We start from the raw sequence: 23,454 nt of genomic DNA, 5'->3' as shown, positions 1-23,454 counted from the left end.
ATTCAAATTAGTTGGGTAATGAATAATGATCACTATCAGGTTTGATCCCAAGAAATATTTTGGTAACGGGTTTTCTCCGGTACCAAAAACGGGCATTACACAAATTCGTGATTGCTGCATAACTTCTTTCTTTTCTGTAGATTTCTTCAGAATACTGCTCCCTCAGACCTCAGTCATAAAATAAGTGCCGCTTTAGCAGGAAAAAATTGTCCCAAATAGGTGTTAGCTTTAGGAATTCAAGATAAAAACCAGTACTCCCTCCGTTCATTTTTACTTCTCATGTATATTAAAAATAGTTGTCTATATTTACTTATTCGGTTTGGAAAATCAAGAGATAATTTATCATTTATTTCTATTTTATTCTTATTATTAATTATTGGGTTGGAAACTTCAAGAAATTGTTAGTAGTTGCACAATTTTTAAAGTATACTTGATTGATTTTAATCATTAGATGACTTGATAATAATTAGGAATGATATAGTAAAATTGTCATTCTTATGGCTCTTTAAGGGTGTGTGAAGTTAATATACGATAAGTAAAAATGGACGGAGAAAGTAATTGTTTTTAACTATACCTAATATAAAAGAACTACTTATTAGTGTGAAATGAACTAAAGCAACGGTTGTTTTGGGAAGGAGGGAGTAACAGAAGAAGAATCTCTCTGCTTTTTTCTTTTAATCAGTGAACGAAATTGTAAAGATAATCAGCAATAGAAACATTCATTCGCTTGCTAGCTAGTGTGACAAGGAATCATTCCCAATAACAAAATTGCTTGATTAAAAATAGGAATTTGCCCATGGATACATTAATTCATAGGAGTAAGTTCAAGGTAAAAAAAAACACTGAAGAGAGGATACTTCTACGATTTTATCCACTGATGGTGATTGGGAAGACTCAATTTTAGAGGTGATGATGTAATCAATGGCGGATCCAGGATTTGATTGATTGATTGGAGTTCAAAATTCTATCACAATCTATTATTTTTAGATGGGTTTTTTTAAATACATACAGGGTATGAGCAGAGGCGGAGATAAGATTTTGAGTTTATGTTTTTTTGGATTCTAGAAAAGTCAGCTTAATGGGTTCAAGATAAATGATTTACACATAGTAAGTGAACTTTTAAACACAAATACAAAATTTGGGCCGCTATGGTGGAGCTAAAACTTTGAATTTATGAGTTTTGGATTCTAAAAAAGTGCATAATAGGTTCATAAACTATTTATACATATTGAGTGAACATTTTTAAAAACAAATACTGTACATATTAAGTGAACTTTCAAACAAATGCAGAGCTCGGACTAAAGGTACTAGTTCTGCCAAACTCGTAGACAGGTTTGTAGCTCCACCCTGGCTATGAACTAAAGCTGGAACCCATAAATTCTACACTACATCTACCCTTGACTGTGTTCATCTTCTCCATGTGGAATGATTCTCGACACAACATTGTTGATGATCGATCATCCATTGTCCTTTGAGGTTCTTAATAAACTTTCTGTATTCTTCCCACCATTTTGGTGGAACCAACAGATAATCCTTCCAGAAATCAGTTGATTTATTAACCAAAGCTAAGTTCCTCCACTTCAGAAGTGAAAATTCTTCCATTTTCCCATGAAACCTGCTCATATGAAAATACTCTAGTTAATATTGGCATGTCCAATATCAAAATCTTGTGCAACAATTTTTTTTGTAGTGGACTCATTAGAAAATGTCATTTCTCTGGTGGACACAAAAGTTTGATGATGTCCAGAATATTTAGTTGTCTACGATGATGTGGGAAAATTGAGATAAGTCAACTGCAGAGGCTTTCAAGCTTTTGTGGATCTACAATAAGCTGAGTCTTGAAGCATGATCACTAGAGTCATGCTAGATTTGTAAAGAGGGGGTAAGATGTGTACTAAGGGTGTCAATGGGACGGTTCGGCCGGTTATTTTTAAAAAATTATACCATCCCAATTTTTCGGTTATTTCACAATGTATAACCAAAATTAGATTTTTCTAAAACCATCTCAATCATGTCGGTTTCTCTTCGGTATCGGTACGATTCGGTTAATTTTCGGGTATTTTACTTTTAAAATATCACCTAAGAATACAATCTAGCTTTATATGTTAATACAATAATTAAATGAATAACAGAGAGGCCTTTATATATTTGCTTTGAAACAACAGGGGAATGGCTAATTAGCTATATGTACCTTCTAGCCAAATAGAATGAATAGATTTATCATACATCATTTAATTTGTACTAAATAGAAGATCAGAATATAACCAACTAACAAGTATTCGAGAATCAATGCTATGGTGAGTATATTGTAATTTGTCTCCATGCCAAAGTAACTTATATGGAACTCTAGAGACCTCCACAAAACTATATGTAGTACCATTAAATAAAACTTCTATTTATTTCTTCTGAAATATCTAATGACTAACATAAAAGCTATTAAAAAAACTACACAAAGTAATTAAATTGAAATGTTAACTATCAAGTATCAAGTAGCAAAACCATAATAGCAACAATAGGTTTGCCGTCGATGAATTGCGTGGTATATGGTATGCATATGAGTTGTGACTGTACAACTTTGGGTCTGGGATATCCTTTTTAACTAAACCCATCAAGTACTCCAAAGTCCAGTGGCCAAATTCACTTTTATAATTGAAACATAACTTATAAAATATATTTTATATATTCAATTATTTATAATATATAAAATATATTTCTACATGTAAGGCTATTTGGTTCGGTTCGGGATTTTTTCGGATTTTTTATAAATTAAAAAAACACTCTAATTGTTCGGGACGGTTATAAGCTTAAATAAAAATCCACGATTTAATTGAAAAAACCCTATAAATTGGTTCGATATGGTTAGGTTCAATCGATTCGGTCGGTTTTTCATATTTTTTTGACACCCCTAATGTGTACAAATAGGAGTAAAATATAAAAAAAATTATGATAATTACAAAGGCAAGATGGGAGGAAGGACAGAGGAATGACGATAGTGAACAAGAATACTATTGATCCTCTTGGGCTAGCTTGGGAGTAAAAAAGATACTACAAGGATGTGTTTGGTTATGAAGGAAAATGTTTTCCTCGAAAATGTGTTTGTTTTCTTACTTATTTTTTTATGTTTGGTAAGTAAGTAGAAAATATTATCTCAAAAGAGCATTGAGATGAGACAACCAACGGGGAATGCCAGTTATGAGACTTGTTTTCCCTACTCCATCTGGGAAGATACAAATTTAAAATTTAAATTCTACGAGTTCAACTTTTATGGTTCTTCGTATTGAACACATTATAGTTGTAAGGCTTAATGCATATGTAGCCCCCTGAACTTGTCTCTTTTTTCCATTTTGACACCTTAATTAAGTGTTGTTCCTATTCAACCTTTGAACTCGTCTTCAAGTGTGTCTATCAAACACAATCTGACTTACATAGTATTCTATCTTCAATGTAACAATATGCTAATATATATTCTAATTTAATTATGTCATTTAGCTAAGATTAGCAGCAATTGAGAGGAAAAAAAGAGCAAACTCTTAATTAAGCTGGCAATGGAAGAGAAGAACCAGCAGAAAATAAAACATCCATGACATAAAGAATAGCTTACCACACGTCTAAAATACTACTTCACCTTCATTACCACAATTTAATCTTTGCTTCTAATAAAAATCAGATTTAGAGGGTTTGATAGATATACTTGAGGACGAGCTCGGGGGTTCAATAGGAACAACACTTAGTTGAGGTGCCAAAATGGAAAAAAGTGACAAGTTTAGGGGGCTGCATATGCATTAAGCCTATTTATAATTTATAGGTTCATATCTACTATTTGTTTTGCACATAAATTTATACTCCGCATCGAAAGTTTTTAGTTCAGATGAACCCCGTACAGTAAGCATGAAGCTGCCCCTGCATTCGGGAAGTCATTTTCCTGTTTTTTAAGAAACTTGTTTTCCTAGAAAAAATATTTTTCAAAAATTTTTGACTTAACTAAACATTAGTAAATTGAAAATATTGTACTGACCCGTCCAGTAAATGCAGGTCAACCTCCAAATTGTGGAAGTATGTGAGATTTTGTATCTCTTTTAAGAAAGGAGATATCTTGTGATCCAAAATGAGCTTCTCACCAACATGCCAGTAACACAAAGGTAAGAGAAATTCTCCAAGTTCTTGAAGTAGTCTTGGGGAATTCTCATTGAGAATAACACCAGGAACTGCTCGAACCTTGTCATGAATATTTACTACTCTTAGAACCTTCACTCCTAATTCTTCAAGCCTTTCTTTGAATCTAATATTCCCAACTCTGGGCCCTGAGAATGAAAAGACACAAACGGGAATAACGCGCCCGTCTTTGCGTATATCTCGTCCAATCTCTGCAATGTCACAAGCGTTTATTATAGCTAAAGCACTTCCCAAGCTGTGTCCTGTTATTGTTATACTTATTTCCTCGTTTGAATATTTATCTTTGACTCTCTTAACTGCAGCTAAAACCTGTTCCCTTGCCGATTGGTGGCATAATGTGCTGTCGTTGTCTTTTTCGCGTACATTTATAAGAATCCAGCTTCAGCTCTAATTTTCTGATTTGGGCTCGGAATCGTATAATCTCTAGTTGGTTTTTGGTAGAACATGAGATCTGCTATCTTCTCAACATCTGTCACTGTTCCACGCCAAGCAATCGTTATGTCTCGACGGCCTAAATAAGCTGAATACTCATCATTTAATACTGCAATATAGCCGAAGGGAACGAATGAGGTACTTGGAGTAAATATAGCTGTCCACATAATAACCATGTTTCGACCAGCCTATACTCTCGAAAAACAAACTTTTATCAAACTTACAGCTATGATTCAAATCGAATGCATCGTAACATGCTTGTGCCATATCTCCGTAACGTCTCAGCTCAGCTCGTAATAGGGGATCTATAGGATCAAGCATCCCTTCCCAATTATTTTGACCATGGATATCTTTCCATTTGTCAGCTAATATTGCCTTGTATTCTTTCCTCTGTACCTTTGAAATCAGAAATAGGGAGTCGTTGTCAGATTCAGCCTTGCATGAGAAAGAGTTTCTACTAGTGACTTCTCTCTTTCCTTCTCCATGGAAAAAGAATCTAGTACTAACTGGAATAGCATTCTTAGATAAAATTGCATTTGGCTTCTGTCCATTTGAGAACAATGTTACCATGGAATAGGAGATGATCATTGTTTTGAGGATCACTATAACATGAATTGCACTTAGGTTGTTTGGAAAAGATGTGCTTCTTGGTCTGCTGGTTTTATGTCTTCATAATATCCATTAGGATGACTTTATATTCCTCATTAGGTCAGCCTAAGTCTATATTTTTTGTTCACAGAGATTTTCTTGAACATCCATAGCCATTTCTTCTAGTCTTTGTTTATGTTAACTAGATAGTTTGGAGTCTCCTATATTCCTTTTTTAATATTCTTTGAGGTGAGACATCATTGTCTGAATACGATGCTTCTTTTATTTTTACTATTTTACTGGAGCAACGTTGAGTGTACCAGCTACTATAGATTAATTTAGGTTGCTAGTTGGCATTAAACATCAGCTTAGGCATATTAGTGTTCCTTGAATAATTAAATAAAAAGGATAGGTAATTATCAACCACAATCAGGACTTGTTGTCCAGTATTAGTACAAATTGCAGTAACAGCCAAAAGTGTTGAAAGTGGTTAGAGATTTGGTTTTGAAAATCTTGTATTGGAAAATCCAAGTTTTTTCAGAAGCCTTATCTAGATTTCCTGAAATAGTAGATTTTTATGATTACATTGGCAATATCTCACAGAAGTATGATAACAACAACAACAACAACCCAGTGAAATCCCACATCGTGGGGTCTGGGGAGGGTAGAATGTACGCAGACCTTACTCCTACCAAGGTAGGATGGCTGTTTCCGAGAGACCCTCGGCTCAATAGAAGCATAAAAAGGGAGTCAGATAAGGTTAAAAGATTCAAAACGATATTGCAATGAAATAATGCAAGCGACACAGAAGTATGATAAGATCATAAGAAATACCTAACTGCTAAACTTAGGATCCGAGCGAGATGAAAGTCTCATGCACGGTTTTGAATGAAAGAAAGAAGTGTGGAATCCTCTTGTAACAAGAGAAGTGATTATTCTCTTGTTACAATTTGCAGAAAGTTAGAGGAAAGGGAGAAGAAGAAGAAGAGAGAAGATTTAGCTGAATATTTTCTTAATTGCCTCCCTTCAGTACAGACTACATAATACAACGGATATAAAGAAAATACAGCTGACACTGGGTCCCATTCATAACTGAATTGAGGACTATACTGCAATTATTTAATAACTAACTTAAGGACTTAAAAGCAAACTGCTACAAAACACATAACTAGACTTAGGGGACTTAAATGACTTATTTAATACCTAAACTTAATTTATTACAATTACACAATTGTGACACCTCTTTTCAACTCTGACTCTCTTCCAGTCGTCACGTTTCTTTTTGTTACTTGGAAAGTAGGTTCCATAAATTCTATTCAACATCCACCCTTGATGGTGTTCATCTTCTTCAGGGGAATTAGTCTCCAGACGATGTTGTTGGTGATCAAATATCCACTGTCCTTTGAGGTTCTTTGTATTCTTCTGTTTCCCCCCATTTTGGTGGAACCAACAGATCATCCTTCAAGAAATCAGTTGATTTATTCACCAAAGCTAAGTTTCTCCCCTTCAGAAGCGAAAATCGTTTCCTTTCCCCATGGGACCTGCTCATATGAAAATACTCTAGTTAATATTGGCCATGTCTAATATCAAATTATTTTGTGCAACAATTTTGTAGTGGACTAGAATATGTAATTTCTCTGGTGGACACAAAAGTTTGATGATGTCCAGAATATTTAGTCGTCTACGACGATGAGGGAAAATTAGGATAAGTGAACTGCAGAGGGTTTCAAGCCTTTGTGGATCTACCAATAGTCTTGAAGTATGATCTCAAGAGTTGAGCTAGATTTATAAAGGGGGGGTAAGATGTGTACAAATAGGAGTAAAAATAATAACTTTATGACAATTACAAGGACAAGGAGGGAGGAGGGAGAGAGGAATGACGACAGTGAACAAGATCACCATTGATCCTCTTGGCTAGGTTGGGAGTTAAAAAAATTACTTTTAGAGTGTGTAGTTTGGAAAATATTTTCCTCGAAAATATGTTGTTTTCTTACTTATTTTCTAATGTTTGGTAAGTAAGTAGAAAATATTATTCCAAGCGCATTTATGTATGGAGGTGCGGTGTGGGTGGGGTTGACGTTGTGAGTAGGCAGGGCGTGGGATGAGGTGCTGGGGCTAGGGGATGAGACAATCAGTTGTGAATGCCACTTATGAAACTTGATTTCTCTACTCCCACCAGGGAGGTCATTTTTCAGATTTTTAAGGAACTTGTTTTTCTAGAAAAATGTTCTCCAAAGCATTTTGACCAACTAAACATGAGAAAATTAAAAATATTTTCAAGAAAATGTTTCCTCCATGCCAAACACACCCTTAAAGAACTGGCTCAACTTATAGATGAAAAAAGCGGAGAATTAGGCCAAGAGGTAGATGAAAACGTAATATTATGATGACTAGTGAAAGATCTTACCGAAACTTTCACTGGAAAATTTGAGAAGTCTAAAAACTCATTTGAAACCAGAAATATTTGATAAGCTTCTAAAGAAATGAGAAGAAAATTCTACTGACCCGTCGAGTAAATGCAGGTGAACCTCCAAATCGTGGAAGTATGTGAGATCGTGTATTTTCTTTAAGAACGGAGATATCTTGTGATCCAAAATGAGCTTGTCACCAACATGCCGGTAACACATGAAAGGAAAGAAAAATTCTCCAAGTTCTTGAAGTAGTCTTGGGGAATTCTCATTGAATAAACACCCAGGAATTGCTGGAATCGTATCATGAATGTTTACTACTCTTAGCACCTTCACTCCTAATTCTTCAAGCCTTTCTTTGAATCTGATGTTCCCAACTCTTGGCCCGAGAATGAGAAGACACATATAAGGATAAGGCGTCCGTCTTCGCGTACATCTAGTCCAATCCCTGCAATGTCATAAGCATTTATTATAGCTAAAGCACTTCCCAAGCTGTGTCCTGTTATTGTTATTGTATACGGTAAAAACCGGATGCGAGGCAAACCGGTGAAGCGAGGGGGCCGCCTGATCTGCCTTCTTCGTCATTGGAACGACCAAGCCCCGTGACCCGAGCATTCGTGGCCGTTGGTCCATATAGCCGTTGGTCCGTACGGCTGTTGGTCCGAGTAGCCGTTGGTCCGTGTGGCCGTTGGTCCGAGTAGCCGTTGGTCCGGGTGGCCGTTGCACGCGGGTCACGCGCCAGTAATGTCCTGTCCTGGTCAACTACCTACCATGCGTGTGTCAGACGGCGCCGTCAGTCTAATCCCACCAAATCCGTGCATAGCTGTCCTTGTTGCTATTATTTTATTAGCTCACATCATATGAGACCCATGGAGGTCACACTATAAATAGAGCACATCCCCCTTCTTTGTAAGGGTTGGCTTCTTCATCCTCCAAGAACACTTGTAATAGAAAAATATATATGCAATCTCTCTCTCAATATCTGATCCGGCCAAGGCCGTTTGTTTCCATTTACGTTGTGTTTCTTCCATTAAGTATTCAACATGGCTTCTAAATATTCATGTCCATAGCAAATTAAGCAAATCACTGTTACTAGCCGTTTTATCGCCAAATACTCACACGCTTATTTTCCGCTATCAAATATACATCAAGATCCAAGCACATATCCTATACCCGCGTACATATTCAATTGGTTTCCCAATTTCGGGGTAAACAGTTTGGCGCCCACCGTGGGGCTAGGATAATAGTGGTCTTTGATCTTGATCTCTATCTTACCCATCAAAATCGGAAACATCTGTTGTCCGTCTCGGAAGAAACGGACCAAATGGCTAATAGTGGGCAATCTGGTCACGTCAACAACAACGAGATCGTGGCCGAAAATGAAAGCAGCGGGCCACGAGGATTGTCAAACCCCACTGACCCTTTAAATACTAACAATTCAATTACTTTGTCTGGGACACAAGTCCGGAAAGAACCGGATACCCCGAATGATAATATTGACTTGCGTTTAATTTTTAAAATGTTGCAGGAACAGAGAGCGGCGATTGCCGAACAGGGAATCGCAATAGCCCAGCTGCAAAACGGAAGAGGTAAAACGACCCCGGAAAAGGCGAAGAGTGTTGCTGAACCCAGAAGAGATGAGGAACGGATGGTTGAAAGCAATGGCTCTGGAGCTGGTTCATCAACCGAGGTTCTGAGAATGCTCGAAACGTTGGACTCGACCGAAAAAAGGGTGGAGACATACAACTCTCGGGTGGATCAAATCCCGGGGGCTCCGCCCATTTTGAAAGGGCCGGATTCAAAGAGGTACATCCAAAGGCCTTTTCCTCCGAGCGCCGCTCCGAAATTGATCCCGAAGAGGTTTAAAATGCCGGATATCCAAAAATATGACGGCACAACGGACCCTCACGAACACGTGACCTCATACGCCTGTGCTATAAAAGGCAATGATATGGAAGATGATGAAATCGAATCCGTGTTACTGAAAAAGTTCGGGGAAACTCTGTCAAAAGGAGCATTGACTTGGTACGATCATCTGCCCGAGCATTCAATCACTTCTTTCGAAATGCTCGCCGATGCCTTCATAAGAGCACACGCGGGAGCCAAAAAGGTGCAGGCTCGAAAGGCGGATATTTTCCGTATAGCCCAAAGAGACAAGGAGCTATTGCGTGAATTTGTCAACCGGTTCCAAAGGGAACGAATGAAGCTCCCCCCGGTTCCGGGGGAATGGGCCTCACAAGCTTTCACAAAGGGGCTCAATGTTCAGAGCTCGACGGCTTCGTTCAAATTAAAGGAAAGCTTGCTGGAATACAAGGCTGTGACCTGGGCGGATGTCCATAACCGATACGAGTCAAAAATTCGGATAGAGGATGACCAACTCGATCTTTCCCCGGGGCCCGTAAAAATGGACAAAAGCTCAGAGAGATCACGAAAGAATTACGAACCGGAGGCCGGACCATCGAAAGAAAGGTATCGACCATACTCTCGAAAACCAACCTTCAGGTCGGAAAAATCAAGGGATGGCCCGAGTCATTTCTCCGGGCGGGGGTGATAAACGGGCCGAGTCCCCGGTTCAGGTATACCACCGAGGAGTCAAACGAGGAGGCCACGGCTGTGAAACTCGATCTCACAGATGAACTTCGCGAAAACGCGTTGGTCCGTATTGCAACCCAGAAGCAGAGAATGGGAAGGTACTACAATCGGAGAACCAATTTTTGACATTTCTAAGTTGGGGACTTGGTGCTTCGGAAAGATACCTTGAGCACCAAGAATCCCAACGGAGGAAAACTGGGTCCGAACTTGGAAAGACCGTACAAGATAACCAAGGTAACGGGCAAAGGATCATGTCAGCTAGAATCCGTGGACGGGCAGCGATTGTGCAACAACCGGAACGTGGCTCATTTGAAGGGATATTACTGCTAAGGTATGGACACCTCATGTTTAACCTTTTTCTTTTTTGTAGGAAGTCAAGTACCGGATAAAGTTAGGATCTAGGTCTGAAAACGCGTGTTGCACTCTTTTCCTTAGTACGGTTTTGTCCCAAAATGGGTTTTTCGACGAGGTTTTTAATGAGGCAACAAGTACAACGTGTTACTTAACAAAATAAGGACAAACGGTCGGGAACTCGGGGTCACGGCCTACGAGTGGGGGCTTGATAGCGTTCGCCTGATCTTGCAGCTCGGATAAGCACTAGAGGACTTATACCCACATCGAGGTTTACCCCGGTTAATGGAAAACGGAGGAGCTCAACAAATAAAGACCGGACCTTCTGCATTAGGTTTCGATGTAAGGACCAAACGATCATAATGAATCGTGTCCCATTCAACATTTGCTACGGCAAAACTAAGGCCCGGCCACCGGCCACAACCTCCGATGTAAGGACCAAACAATCATAATGAATCGTGTCCCATTCAACATTTGCTACGGCAAAACTAAGGCCCGGCCACCGGCCATAGCCTCCGATGTAAGGACCAAACGATCATAATGAATCGTATCCCATTTTTCATTTACTACAACAAGGCAGAAGGAATTAAAATTCTCATATGTACAAACATTTTGCAAACGCAAAGTCATCAAAAGCTGGTATAACAAAATCTTGGGTGTCTTTCTGTTAAAAGGACTTCGCCCCGATGGTAACCGTCGTATTCCGGCACTGCCTCACTCACATACTCTATATCGAGGATTGTGCCCGAAATTCGACAAAGGCGACAAGGTCACAATGACCCAAGTCAAAGTTCTGCAAATTCCCCCCAAACGGGGACTGCTACATCAAAAACTTTGCCAAGGTTGAAAAAATACCGACCCTGAAGAAAATGCCTATCGTAATTCGGAGACATCTGAACTTATGAAGCATCGGATAAGTCCCACGGGCACGGTGAATTAACGACTATGAGTCGACCTTGTAACACCTCGTGCATTCGGGTTAAGATTTGTATTATAAGATGGGGGTATAATGAACCCAATTTTAGTAGTGTATAAATGGTGTTTGAAACCCAATCAAAACTTGAGAAGAGTCTTTGGGCAAAACAAAGTTGAAAACCACTCTACGGGGCATGTTTGCAAGTGAGTTTATAGATGACCTTACTTCCAACGACCATAACCCCATTATTAATTTGGAATTTGGGAAAACTTTCTTGATGAAAGTTGTAGCCCTTTGAAATAGATTTCCAACGGTATATTATGGGCCTCAAACGGACATCTGTGCAAAGAGTTATGCCCATTATACGACAGACTGTCCGAGCAGAAGAATTTTGACGGACCATTTGACGGTCCGTAAAACATTTTGACGGTCCGTAAAATATTTATACGGTCCGTCAAATGGTCACAGAGAATGATATTTCGTTGGTCAGTTTTACGGTTCAATTTTACGGTCCGTAAAACAATTATACGGTCCGTAAAATTGACTCAGACCACCGTAAAATGAGCACAGAATGTCCAAATCACTGGAATGGTTTTACGGTAAGTTATACGGTCCGTAAAACCATTATACGGGACGTAAAACACACCGTAAAATGAGCACAGAATGTCCAAATCACTGGAATGGTTTTACGGTAAGTTATACGGTCCGTAAAACCATTATACGGGACGTAAAACACACCGTAAAATGAGCACAGAATGTCCAAATCACTGGAATGGTTTTACGGTGAGTTATACGGTCCGTAAAACCATTATACGGAACGTAAAAATGGGCGTAGAATTGCCCGATGGGTCAAATTTTAAGATGTTAATAAGAGACCCAAACCCATTTTTTTTCATTCCCATTTCTCCTACACGACTCAAGGGTTCTCTAGAGCCATCCAAACACTTCATATGCAAGAATCCAAGTGAAACAAAAGATCCACTTCATCAATCCACCAAAACTAAGTGTGAGAAACACATCAAATCCATTCAAGTCAAGAAATTCCATGGAAGGTGGAACTAGGGTTTTGTTCAAGTGAAGCATTTCAACTCAAGGCTTATTCCTACAATAACTAAGGTAAGTTTTATGATGTTTCCTGATGATTAAAGTGTTGATAAGTTCTTGGGAGAATAGTAAATGGGTTTGATAAAGAAAATTATATGAACTATGCTAGGGTTTTTGGATTGTTGACTTGGGATTGTTGTATTCATATGGGTGATGAAGAATGATGTCAATTACATCTAATTGAGATTGTAGAATCAGCTAGAAGTAATAGAATGGGGATTGGGGGAAGAAAACACCATTAATGAAGGTTGTGGAGCTTCATGCCCACCAAGTGTTTGATAAAATGCTTAAATGAACAAAACATGAATATTGTTGCTAATATAGAGTCCCTATGACCTGTATTGCTATAGATTAAAGTTGAAGGGATTGAAGGACATTGTGATACACTCAAAAGCAGGAAGTTAAGGTATGTATAACTTCCATCCACATGTGGGAATCTCTATGTTCTTCCCCATGATCCGTTTCGTAAAATCCATGAAGTTCAAATCCTAGGGCATTAAACCCAACATATTGGTAGCCCGTAATTATGTATTTATGTGCATGAATTTTGTATCTATATTCGTTATTGCATTCCTAATCTTTCATTACGGTTATTAGGAAATCCTAGCTTAATCCATGAATCATGAATTCTTCCTCATGTGTTCTCATTATGTTTATATGAAACTTTATGATTTCATCCAGCAAGTTACAAGCATGTTTTCAAGACAAGTATATATATATGATTTCGAACTATTGTTATTACTCATGAACGAAAAACATGTTTTGCAAGACTATGACAAGTTATCTTATGAAACTATACAAGCAAGTTATGATTCATGAAAACCATGTACAAGCAAGTTATGATTCATGAAAACCATGTACAAGCAAGTTATGATTCATGAACACTATGTACAAGCAAGTTATGATTCATGATATACCATGGGCAGCAAGTGCCACTATTTTTCATGTTCATGTTTTGGGAGTTGCATTAATTACCGAGGAGGGCTTCAGATAGCCTGAAACTACGTAGCCACCGTAGGATGAGGATCGCTCCACCCATGTTCCGGACGATCTCTCATAATGATTGGATCCTTTCATATTTTATCAAATCTCATGTTCCCTGGCAAGGACTGAGTGTTCTGCTGGCGGGACGCAAGCACCAGACCATGGATCGGTTATAAGTTATTGCTCTCCCTACTTATCATGTTTTTACTTATGTTATATATATACATATGCACTCATGCCCATGTTCATGTCCAGGTTTTCAGTTTCAGTTCTTATCATGTTATTTCATGTCCCATGTTGTTTCTTTCGGTTGCTTTACATACCAGTACATTCAATGTGCTGACGTCCCCTTTTATTGCCCGGGGGCCTGCATTTCACGATGCAGGTACTGATATACAGGACGACACATCTGCTCAGTAGGACAACATTCGTATCAGCTTATTGGTGAGCCCCATCTCATTCGGGGTTTAGTCAACGTTTATTTTATGATTAATTATGCATCTAAAGGTATGCTGGGGGCCTTGTCCCAGTAAGTATGTTTTCCAGTCAGACTCATGATAGAGGTTTCATAGACTAGACAAGTCAGTTATATCATGTCAGACATTTGGAGTCGTATAGCCATTTTGGCTCACTCATGTTTAAACAAGTATTTTATTAAGTATTATGACTTAACATGTTTTATAAAGGCTCATCATGCATTCACGTTATATTCCGCATATGTTATGTATCATGATGATTCAGCAAGCCATGTGGTTCGCTCGGTCACATGCAGTCAGGCACCGAGTGCCGTGTTACGTCCAGGCCATGGTTCAGGGCGTGACAAAACTATGCAGCTCAATTGGTAAGAGGCGCTCCTTCGGGGAACAAAAGGCTTGAGGTCACGGGTTCGAAGCTCTGCAGGGCGCAGCGAACTGGTGTGATTTCCTGTCCATACAATACCTGAGTATGTCAAGCATGCATGTCATGGAGGGGGCCCGCAAGGGGTCTACTCACCGGTCCTGGGCGACCCAGGCGGTGGGGTCCTTACAAAAAAGGCGACTTTTTGTCGAGGATCCGAAGGTGTTACCCATACATGCAACGGGTTGCCCTCTCATAACATGACATGCCTTGCGCATGGACTACTTGGCTATTGTAGGCAGTGAAATCACACCAGTTCGCTACGCCCTGCAGAGCTTCGAACCTGTGACCTCAGGCCCTTTGTCCCCCGAAGGAGCGCCTCTTACCAATTGAGCTGCAGCTCAATTGGTGAGAGTCGTCTCCTTTGGGAGAACAAAAGGCTTGAGGTCACGGGTTCGAAGCTCTGCAGGGCGCAGCGAACTGGTGTGATTTCCTGTCCATACAATACCTGAGTATGTCAAGCATGCATGTCATGGAGGGGGCCCGCAAGGGGTCTACTCACCGGTCCTGGGCGACCCAGGCGGTGGGGTCCTTACAGACCTGTCCTAAAACGGACCAACGATCATGACCAAAATAATGGCAAACATTCAAAACGAAGAAATAAGAAGGTAACGACGAGCTGACAGGGCCACCGGTTTCGGAAGTTATCCACTCCCCGTTACTCCGATAGATCGGAGATCCGGGAAGTGTGGGGCTATCTGTATACGGTAAAAACCGGATGCGAGGCAAACCGGTGGAGCGAGGGGGCCGACTGATTTGCCTTCTTCGTCATTGGAACGACCAAGCCCGGTGACCTGAGCATTCGTGGCCGTTGGTCCGTATAGCCGTTGGTCCGTACGGCTGTTGGTCCGAGTAGCCGTTGGTCCGTGTGGCCGTTGGTCCGAGTAGCCGTTGGTCCGGGTGGCCGTTGCACGCGGGTCACGCGCTAGTAACGTCATGTCCTGGTCAACTACCCACCATGCGTGTGTCAGACGGCGCCGTCAGTCTAATCCCACCAAATCCGTGCAGAGCAATCCTTGTTGCTATTATTTTATTAGCTCACATCATATGAGACCCATGGAGGTCACACTATAAATAGAGCACATCCCTCTCCTTTGTAAGGGTTGGCTTCTTCATCCTCCAAGAACACTTGTAATAGAAAAATATATATGCAATCTCTCTCTCAATATCTGATCCGGCCAAGGCCGTTTGTTTCCATTTACGTTGTGTTTCTTCCATTAAGTATTCAACATGGCTTCTAAATGTTCATGTCCGTAGCAAATTAAGCAAATCACCGTTACTAGCCGTTTCATCGCCAAATACTCACACGCTTATTTTCCGCTATCAAATATACATCAAGATCCAAGCACATATCCTATACCCGCGTACAAATTCAATTGGTTTCCCAATTTCGGGGTAAACAGTTATACTTATTTCCTCATTCGAGTATTGATCTTTAACTCTCTGAACTGCAGCTAAAACATGTTCCCTTGTCGAGTGGTGGCATAATTTGCAGTCCTCATGTTTTTTCGCGTACATTTTTAAGAATCCAGCTTCAGCGCTAATTTTCTCATCTGGGCTTGGAATCTTGTAATCTCTAGTTGGTTTTTGGTAGAACATGAGATCTGCTATCTTCTCAGCATCTGTCACTGTTCCACACCAAGCAATTGTTATGTCTCGACGACCTAAATATGCTGAATACTCATCATTTGATACTGCAATATAGCCGATCCAATTTGCTTTATGACTCCAATTGTTAGGCCAACGGGAATGAATGAGGTACTTGGGAGTAAATATAGCTATCCACATAATAACCATGTTTTGACCAGCCAATACTCTCGAAAAACAAACGTCTATCAAACTTACAGCTATGATCCAAATCAAAAGCATCGTAACATGCTTGCACCATATCTCCATAACGTATCAGCTCAGCTTGTAGTAGGGGATCGATAGGATCAAGCATGCCTTCCCATCATTTTGACCATGGATATCTTTCCAGTTATCAGCTAATATTGCCTTGGAATCTTTAGCCATTGCCATCTCATCATCGTCAGGAAATTTGTTTCCCTTCCTCTTAGCTTTGAAATCGGAAACAGGGAGTTATTCTCGGATTCAACCTTACATTTGAAAGAGTTTCTACTTGTAACTTTTCTCTTTCCTTGCCCAGGGAAAAAGAATCTAGTACTAACTGGAACAGCATTCTTGGAAAAAATTGTATTTGGCTTCTGTCCATTTGAGAACAAAGTTATCCTGGAATAGGAGATGATCATTGTTTCGGGGATCGGTATAAGAATTGCACTTAGGTTGTTTGAAAAAGATGTGCTTCTTTGCTTGCTGGTTTTATGACTTCATAATAGTCATTAGGATGACTTAATATTACTCAATAGGTCAGCCTAAGTCTAATTTTTTAATTCACAGGGAATCTCTTGAACATGCATAGCCATTTCTTCTAGTCTTGTTTATGCTGACTTGATAATTTGGAGTCTCCTACGTTCCTTATTTAATATTCTTTGAGGTGGACACCATAGTCTGAATATGATGCTTCTTTTTGTTTTACTAGTTTACTGGAGCATCGTTGAATGTTCCAGCTACTCTAGAGATTAATTTAGGTTGCTGGTTGGCATTTAACTAACATCAGCTTAGACATATTAGTGTTCCTTGAATAATTTTAAAAAGGGTGGGTAATTATCAACCACAATCAGGAGGACCTATTGTCCTGTATTAGTACAAATTGCAGTAACAACCGAAAGTCTTGAAAGTGGTTAGAGATACGGTTTTGAAAATTTTATATTGGAAAATCCAAGTTTTTCAGAAGCCTTATCTAGATTTCCTGAAATATTAGATTTTTATGATTACATTGGCAATAACTCACAAAAGTATGATAAGATCATAAGAAATACCTAACTGCTAAACTTTAGGAGCCGTGTAAGATGACAATCTCATCCATGGTTTTGAATGAGAGAAAGAAGTGGGGAGTCCTCTTTCGACTCTGATTCTCCTATTCCAGTCGTTGCTTTTCTTTTTGTTACTTTGAAAGTACGTGATGGTTTACATCTTCTTGAGATAACGTTACTGATGATCAATCATCCACTATCCGTTATGCTGCTTAATAAGCTTTCTATAATTTTTTTGCAACTAGTGTGGTGGAACAGAGAAATCATCCTTCAAAAAGTCTGTTGTTTTGTTCACCAAAGCTTTATCTCTATTACTCGAAAGCCAATATCTTCTCCCTTTCCCATGAACAGAGCCAGCTCAAGGGCCAAGCGGATAAAGCCACCGCTTTAGGCCCCCGAATATTTTAGGCCCCATATTAATTAAGTAATATATTTATTGGATGTGCGAACAAAGTACCATATTGGTAGCTAAAAGGAAAAAAAATTACTTATAAGGTGTTGGATACTCTTAATAGGGTGAGACCTTTGCGAAACCCGTGCGGGCTTGGCCCAAAAGCGGACAATATCACACCATGTTAAGAGTATTTTTGAGCCGTTTTAGCCCAACAACTGATATCAGAGCCAATGATTGGCTGAACGATTATGAAGATGTCGGAGTGTGGCGTGAGCCCGACTTAGCGCCTTTGCCCATCTATGGGTCAGTTTATGACGATGTAGGTGGCACACAGACATGTTGAATCTTTGACCCGTTGGGTGTGCGAATAAAATACCACATTGATAGCTGAAAAGAAAAAAAGACCTACTTATAAGGTGTTGGATACTCTTAATGATGTGAGGCCTTTTGGGGAAAACCTTGCGGACTTGGCCCAAAGCGGACAATATCACATCATGTTAAGAGTATCTTTGGACCGTTTAGGCCAACAATATTAAAAGTTGGTCTTATGTAAATGTTTTGAAAAAATCTAGTAAAGGGTATAAGATCTATAGAACTATTTGTTATGTAATTTAAAATTTATTTATATATATTTGAGGTAATTTACATATATAATCCTAATTATTGTTTTTTTTTTTCTATTCTCATAAAAAAAACATATGTATTTTAATACTCTCTTTTCTTCCTTCTAGTAAACTATTTATTCTCACGAAAACAAGGGTAAAACTAAATCAAATTGCACTCTTTTTTATGTTTTCTCGTGTTGTCATGCATAGCAGTAAGCAGATAGAAGTCGTTAAATTTTGGTATAATATCAAGTTATCAAATTTTGGAATTAGGTTCTATTGTTCTAATAACTTGCTGTTTTTTTAATTTCTTTTCTTTTTAATTTAAAATTTTTTAGTACTTGCATTTCAATTTATGTGACACACTTTGTTTATTAGTCCGTCAAGAAATAACAACTAACAACTTTGCATTTAAAAAGCTAGAAAAGTACACAGCAAATGATATATGCATGTTTAAAAAAAAAAATTTAAAGCCTCATACTGAAATTTGGCTTTAAGCCACCAATTAAGTTGAGCCACCCCTGCCCATGAAACCTGCAACTCATGTAAAGAACATATAATAGTTAGTCATAGGCCTCGGCATTTGATATTCAGATTCTTATGCAACAATATTGTAGAGGCCTCAATCAAGCATGACATTGAGCCCCAGGTCTTAGGTCTAGTGATAAGAGCACACGCGTGATGTATGGATTAGCCGCACGTCACAAGTTCAAACCTGTTCTAGACAAAAAACTTGATATTTAAGTGAAGAAGGATCAATGAACGTGTTCGTTATCCCATCGACCTTCAAATCGTGTGTGAGCTGGCTCTCGGGAATTTCTCGGTTATCAGAAAAGAGGAAAAGAAATATATCATGAACTTTGATAGAATATGAGAAGAAGTTCTTAATATCAAGACTAGTTGATAAGCTTAGATAGAACTTAAATAGGAAAGTTATAGTTACCTTTACCTCAAAAAAAAAAAAAAAAAAAAAGGTTATACTAACCCATCAAGTAAATGCAGGTGAACCTCCAAATTGTGGAAATATGTGACATTGTGTATATCTTTTAAGAAAGGTGATATCTTGTGATCCAAAACAAGCTCCTTTCCAACATGCAAATAACACCACGGTAAGAACAATTCACCAATTCTTTGAACTAGTGTTGGAACATTCTCATTGAGAAAAACACCAGGAAGTGCTGGAACATGCTTATTTACAACTCTTAGCACCTTCACTCCTAGTCCTTCAAGCCTTTCTTTAAATCTAATGTTCCCAACTCTTGGCCCTGAGGATGAGAAGACACATATAGGGATAACGCGCCCGTCTTCGCGTACATCTAGTCCAATCTCTGCAATGTCATAAGCATTTATAATAGCTAAAGCACTTCCCAAGCTGTGTTTCTGTTATTGTTATGCTTATTTCCTCATCCGAATATAGTTCAATCAGTCTCTTAACTTCATCTAAAACCTATTCCGTTGCTGATAACTTGCAGAAGTTGCATTCGTCGTCTTTGCTCGTGTAGATGTCTAAGAATCCTTCTTCGACTTTTATGGTCGGGTCACGGCTAGGAATCTTGTGATAGTCAATCAGTCTATTAACTTCATCTAAAACCTATTCCCTTGCTGATAACTTGCAGAAGTTGCATTCGTCGTCTTTGCTCGTGTAGATGTCTAAGAATCCTGCTTCAACTTTTATGGTCGGTTCACGGCTAGGAATCTTGTGATAGCTAGTTGGTTTTTGGAAGTCCATAAAATCCACTATCTTTTCAAGATTTGTCACTGTGCCACTCCAAGCAATCGTTATGTCACGACGCCCTAAATGTGCTGAATATTCGCCATTCGACACTGCAACGTAGCCAATCTAATTTGCTTTGTGACTCTATCCATCAGGCCAAAAGGGTACTTTGAAAAAACTTGGGACATCAATATGGTACATGGAATAACTATAGCTTGTCACATCGTAACCATGATTTGATGACCATCCAAGCCTCTGAAAAAATAATCCAGGATCAATTTTACAGCTACCACAGAATTTAGAATCTTGATCCAAATTGAATGCATCGTAACATGCTTGTGCCATATCACCGTATCTTATAAGCTCTGCTCGTAACAGGGGATCGATAGGATCAAGCATCCCTTCCCAATCATTTTGACCATGAATATCTCTCCATTTATCTGCTAATTTTGCCTCTTGATCGCCGTAGACTTTGTTTTTCTTGAAGTTCTTAATCTGTGATATAGTAAACGACGAGTCGTTCTTCGATACAACCTTGGTGATTTCTACTAGTAACTCTTTTTCCAGGCTCAGGGAAAAAGAATTTAGTGGCTGGATTAGGATTCTTGCACAAAATTATGCTTGGCTTTTGTTCATTTGAGAACAAAGATATCCTGGAATGAGATATGATCATTGTGTTTTGTGGCTACAATATTTATTTTGTTTGGATTAATGAGAAGAAGAATTGAACTTAGGCTGGTTGAGAAAAGATGTGTGTTTTCAGCCTGCTGGTTTAATGACTTTATATTATTTTAAGTCTTCTCAAGTCTCATCTTTTTTATTCTCTGAAATTTATTGAACATTCATTGCCATTTTTGTTTGACTTTTTAAAGTTTACATATAATTTGGAGTTCCCTAGATCCTTTTTATGATTTCATTATGTTGGAATTAACATCATTGTCTTTAAGGTGATGGTTCTATTTTGGTAGTTTAGTAGGCATGGTTCCAGCTACATTAGAGAAAAAAATTGTTGGCTATCAAGTTAATAACTTAAGTCTCTATTTTTTTGTTTCTTTTTTTGAAGTTAGTCCAATTGACTGGATAGATAGAAAAAATAAATGAGGTTAGCTAATATCAACAACCACAATTAGAAGCAATAGTTATATATTATTACACTTAATGGTGGCAACAGCTAAAAGTCTTCGATAGACTTTAGAGATTATATATTATAAAAAGACCATATTAGAGAGTCAAGAAGATTAAATCCTTGGGTGAAGTTGACTATTTCCTGTTAAATGGTAGAATCCAGCTATATATGTTCATATTTGTAGTTTCAATCGGTCGCAATGGACATAAACTACTGTTAAGCGGTCAATAGAAAGTGTGTTTGGCATGGAGGGAAATTTTCTGGAAAATGTTCCAATTTGTCCGGTTTGGATGGTTAAAATGTTTTGAAAATCTGCTACATCAGGTAAGCTATTGTTATGTTTGGTAAATATGAAAATAATGCCTATATGTTTGGTAATAATTATACAGTTCTAATCGAACTTTAAAAAACAATCCCATTGGTCCCCTCCATTTAAATGTGTATGGCCATGCATCTTCCGAGGATTAACGTTTGGAACCTCACTTCTATTTCTCAATCAAAATCTTCTTGTTCTTAGCTTTGGGACATCATTGTGTTGAGGGAGGTTTAGCCTAGACCTAAACATTTTTGCAATAGAAATACTTCTTTGATAGAGCTTCAAGCAAAGGGGAAGGCCTTCTGTCGCCGCAATGAATTCGAAATAAGCGACTAACTAGACTGAATTCTAAACGGAATTAGCCTCAAACATGAAATCCTCAATGGGTTGTTAATAAAACAATGTGTTCTTAGAAGTGTCAGAAACATTTCAGTGGAACAGGTGAAGAACATCGACTAGCTACACACTTATATTTGAAATCTCTAATTAAGCACGGAAACTCTAACTTGCAAAGCTTTACAGTAACAGCAACTGAAAGTTTGCCAAAGAATTACTGGAGCTAGGGATGTACAAAGAAAACCGACAAACAACGTCAAACCGACAATCGGAGTCAACCCAAGAAAAAAGAGCCCGACTAGTGGTTTGCTTTGACTTGGTTTGGTATTGGAAATAAAAACCCAATCATAATTGGTTTGGTTTGGTTTTAAGTAAAAAAGTCAAATTGAATCAAACCAACCCGACATTACACGCATACAACTTTTTTAAATATTTTATATATAAAAAAAATTATTTGTAATGTGATTTACAATATCTTTTTAAAAAATTTCATTGTTTTTGTCTTTCATAGCCCACAGATGTTAGTAACTCAACTAAAGTCTAAATCAAAACCAAATCCATTCTGATGCTACCAAAAGAAATACAATTCTAATGCTAGGAATAACAATAATATTGGATATTTATTTCATAGTTTTTCATTGGTTTAGTTAGTGTAAAATATATAATTTTAATTTTGTTTTTCTTTAATATTTAGTCGTAATTAATACTACTTATTAGTCATACTTATTTTAGCATGACCTAGTACCTTTAATTTGGATCATTTTCATTATGGCTTAGCGATTTTGTTATATTTTTTTTTTAATATTTTAGTACAATATCATCACTCATCTTACATTTTGTATTATTTTCTTAAGAAACACCTTAATTAGATAGTTGTATCTTACTAGAACTAAAAAAAATATTTGAAGCACAAGTTTTGTGTTTTGTATGAAAACTTTACCCGAAAAAACCCGAAGTTGAAAAACCTGACTTTTATTGATTTAATTTGTAAATTTAAAAACCCTACATAATTAAGTTGGGTTGGTATTTAAAAAACCCGAACCAAACCGATCCATGTACACCCCTAACTGGAGCAACGCAAATAACAATTGTAGAAGATTTGACCATCAGCCAAAACATTAATACTAATATAATTGTTACATGTTTCTAAATAGGCAATACCACTTGACAAAGGATACAATTACAGTTACAGTCAACCCATTAGGTCAAGTGAGAAATTGGGTTGGGCTTAGGGTGTGCTGATACTAAATAAATTCAAGTATTGATTTAAATATTTAAATATTTTTTAAAACCCGTCACGTCATTAAATATGTATCGAAAATTTATATTTTCACATCATAATATTTTACAAGTTATGTCCCTCGCGCTTAAAGAACTATGCTCCGCTAGGCTCAATTGCTAAGAGCAAAAATTAAAGACTAGCACATTAAGGTCAAACCGTGCAATTTCTTCGACAGGTGTAAAAATGATGGATCCGACCTATTCTGATTGTTGAGCACAAAGCCTGAGCGGATTGCTCTTCATTTGGGGTTATCTTTAATTTTTGCCCTTTAAATTGGTGGTATTTAAGTTTTGCCCTTTGCCTAATACCCCGAGGTTGCGGGTTTGAACCCTAGCTTAGTAAAAAGAAAAAAGAAAAAAATTG

General features: G+C 38.2%; 3 pseudogenes; all 3 read right to left on the bottom strand.

Moving 5' to 3' along the window:
• Positions 1-1,407: 1,407 nt before the first annotated feature.
• Positions 1,408-5,175, bottom strand: LOC132611582 (phospholipase A1-Igamma1, chloroplastic-like; annotated as a pseudogene).
• A 1,075-nt stretch (positions 5,176-6,250) lies between these two features.
• On the bottom strand, positions 6,251-16,464 carry LOC132611581 (phospholipase A1-Igamma2, chloroplastic-like; annotated as a pseudogene).
• A 2,320-nt stretch (positions 16,465-18,784) lies between these two features.
• Positions 18,785-20,704, bottom strand: LOC132611580 (phospholipase A1-Igamma2, chloroplastic-like; annotated as a pseudogene).
• Positions 20,705-23,454: the final 2,750 nt, after the last annotated feature.

The sequence above is a fragment of the Lycium barbarum genome, chromosome 9 (assembly GCF_019175385.1).
Source record: "Lycium barbarum isolate Lr01 chromosome 9, ASM1917538v2, whole genome shotgun sequence".
Classification (NCBI taxonomy): Eukaryota; Viridiplantae; Streptophyta; class Magnoliopsida; order Solanales; family Solanaceae; genus Lycium; species Lycium barbarum.
The sequence above is the reverse complement of the archived record's forward strand: the minus strand, read 5'-3'. Positions and strand labels throughout refer to the sequence as shown.